This window comes from Sinocyclocheilus grahami, unplaced genomic scaffold, assembly GCF_001515645.1.
Source record: "Sinocyclocheilus grahami isolate Dianchi unplaced genomic scaffold, SAMN03320097.WGS_v1.1 scaffold2662.1, whole genome shotgun sequence".
In the NCBI taxonomy this organism is placed as follows: Eukaryota; Metazoa; Chordata; class Actinopteri; order Cypriniformes; family Cyprinidae; genus Sinocyclocheilus; species Sinocyclocheilus grahami.
The window spans coordinates 38,062-41,641 of record NW_015507840.1 but is presented as its reverse complement, the minus strand read 5'-3'; positions in this window follow the sequence as shown (position 1 = coordinate 41,641).

Sequence of the window (3,580 nt, the reverse complement as noted above, 5' to 3'; positions counted from 1 at the left end):
TTAATTATTCATATTTCCCCATGAGCTGATTCGCTACAATAGTGACACTGAGTTAATAGTTTTAACAAAAGCAATATTTAAATACTGTAAGCATGTTTTTAAATGAAATAAAAAGGTTGAGTGTTCGAGAAAACAATACAAAATCTGAATCTGAATCTGAGTTTTGCACCTACCGTATATATGAATGGGTCATAGAACTACAAAATTAGTTTCAAATTTGCTATTTAATAATAATGTAATGATATTTTAAATTGTTTATGTTGTTTTCTAATTATATATATTTATTTATGTAAACGCTGCGTGACTTTGACGTGTTTTAAAAGGATAGTTCACCCAAAATTGAAAATTACCCCATGATTTACTCACCCTCATCCTAGGTGTATATGACTTTCTTCTTTCAGACGAATCCAATCAGGGTTATAGTAAAAAATGTCCTGGCTGTTCCAAGCTTTAGGCAGTGAGTGGGTGTTTTTTTTTTCCAATAGTCCAAAAGAAGTCTAATAAAGCGCATCCATCCATCATAAAAAAAAAAAAGTATCCCATACGGCTCCGGGTGGTGAATAATGGCCTCCTGTAGCGAATTGATGCGTTTTTGTAAGAAAAAAAAATCCATATTTAAAATTTTATAAACAGTAATCTCTAGCTTCCGATAACTGTTGTTCACGCATTCACAATAGAATCTGTTTTTTTAATGAATCCTGATGAAAAATATGTATCACATTTAGCATCTGTTGTTGTCTTTTTTACATTGATAATAAACAGGAATGTTTCTTGGGCAGCAAATCAGCATAGAATGATTTCTGAAGGATCATGTGACTGAAGACTGGAGTAGGCCTAATGATGCTGAAAATTCAGCTTTGACTGTATTTACTGTATTTTGATCCAATAAGCCATGGTAAGCATAAGAGACTGTAGATGTAAAAAAAAAAAAAAAAAATCTTATTGCCCCCAAACTTTTGAACGGTAGAGTAAATTATAGTTATGATGGCCTATGTTTCTTCCATTTAAATGATTAAAGGCACAATATGTAATTTTCGCCACTAGAGGGCGCGTATTCAAAATAAACAAAGAGACAAAGGCGTAGTTTGATGACACAGTGTCTGAGTGTGGAATCATGGGAGTTGTCTCTTCATCTCCACAGCCGACGCAATCTGATGGGACTCAGGCAGAAATCATGTTCATGGATGAGCTAATGATTTATTAAGGTAGTAGAATGAAGCAGGGTGAGGCTGAAAGCCGTCGAAGCGAAACGAGGCCGCTGAACGAGTGCGACACATGGCTCGAAAGCAGCAGAGCTTTTATTATGCCACAGTCGATCGCTTCCGCTCCTTCCGGTCGTGCGTATGTGGGGTAAAGCAGCGCTGTTTTATCATACTAGATACATTTGAAAGTTCTGTTATAATGCTACTCTGTGCGGTCGTCACCGGTCTAATAAAACGCACAACATATTCAAGCGTCTTTGGTGTTTCCATGTTTTCTACAAAATAAAACCGGAAATCGAGGGGTTATGACATCATTGGCAGGCGACACAATGACACTATGGACACGCTCCGTTTCACTAGTTAAAATTGCTTATTTCTCTGGATTTAAACATTCTTCGAAACATTTGGGATAATGTAAGTACACAAGTCAGCAAAATATGTAACACTATACTTCGGATCGGGACTTCAGAGCGGGTTCGCGTATCATTTGATTCGGAGCGGGACTTCGGAGCGGGTTGAAGAATCATTTGATTCAGTTCGGGACTTCAGAGCGAATTTGCGAATCATTTGATTCGGATCGGGACTTCAGAGCGGGTTCACGTATCATTTGATTCGGATCGGGACTTCGGAGCGGGTTCAAGAATAATTTAATTCAGATCGGGACTTTGGAGCGGGTTCGCGTATCATTTGATTCGGATTGGGACTTCAGAGCGGGTTCACGTATCATTTGATTCGGATCGGGACTTCGGAGCGGGTTCAAGAATAATTTAATTCAGATCGGGACTTTGGAGCGGGTTCGCGTATCATTTGATTCGGATAGGGACTTCAGAGCAGGTTCACGTATCATTTGATTCGGATCGGGACTTCGGAGCGGGTTGAAGAATCATTTGATTCAGTTCGGGACTTCAGAGCGAATTTGCGAATCATTTGATTCGGATCGGGACTTCAGAGCGGGTTCACGTATCATTTGATTCGGATCGGGACTTCAGAGCGAATTTGAGAATCATTTGATTCAGTTCGGGACTTCAGAGCGAATTTGAGAATCATTTGATTCAGTTCGGGACTTCAGAGCGAATTTGAGAATCATTTGATTCAGTTCGGGACTTCAGAGCGAATTTGAGAATCATTTGATTCAGTTCGGGACTTCAGAGCGAATTTGAGAATCATTTGATTCAGTTCGGGACTTCAGAGCGAATTTGAGAATCATTTGATTCAGTTCGGGACTTCAGAGCGAATTTGAGAATCATTTGATTCAGTTCGGGACTTCAGAGCGAATTTGAGAATCATTTGATTCAGTTCGGGACTTCAGAGCGAATTTGAGAATCATTTGATTCAGTTCGGGACTTCAGAGCGAATTTGAGAATCATTTGATTCAGTTCGGGACTTCAGAGCGAATTTGAGAATCATTTGATTCAGTTCGGGACTTCAGAGCGAATTTGAGAATCATTTGATTCAGTTCGGGACTTCAGAGCGAATTTGAGAATCATTTGATTCAGTTCGGGACTTCAGAGCGAATTTGAGAATCATTTGATTCAGTTCGGGACTTCAGAGCGAATTTGAGAATCATTTGATTCAGTTCGGGACTTCAGAGCGAATTTGAGAATCATTTGATTCAGTTCGGGACTTCAGAGCGAATTTGAGAATCATTTGATTCAGTTCGGGACTTCAGAGCGAATTTGAGAATCATTTGATTCAGTTCGGGACTTCAGAGCGAATTTGAGAATCATTTGATTCAGTTCGGGACTTCAGAGCGAATTTGAGAATCATTTGATTCAGTTCGGGACTTCAGAGCGAATTTGAGAATCATTTGATTCAGTTCGGGACTTCAGAGCGAATTCACAAATCATTTGATTCGTAGCGGGGCTTCAGAGCGGGTTCGCGTATCATTTGATTCGGAGCGGGACTTCGGAGCGGATTGAAGAATCATTTGATTCAGTTCGGGATTTCAGAGCGAATTCGCAAATCATTTGATTTGGATCGGGACTTCGAAGTGGGTTCAAGAATCATTTGATTCAGATCGGGACTTCAGAGCGGGTTCGCGTATCATTTGATTCGGATTGGGACTTCAGAGCGGGTTCACGTATCATCTGATTCGGATCGGGACTTCGGAGCGGGTTCAAGAATAATTTAATTCAGATCGGGGCTTTGGAGCGGGTTCGCGTATCATTTGATTCGGATTGGGACTTCAGAGCGGGTTCACGTATCATCTGATTCGGATCGGGACTTCGGAGCGGGTTCAAGAATAATTTAATTCAGATCGGGGCTTTGGAGCAGGTTCGCGTATCATTTGATTCGGATCGGGACTTCGGAGCGGGTTCAAGAATAATTTAATTCAGATCGGGGCTTTGGAGCGGGTTCGCGTATCATTTGATTCGGAT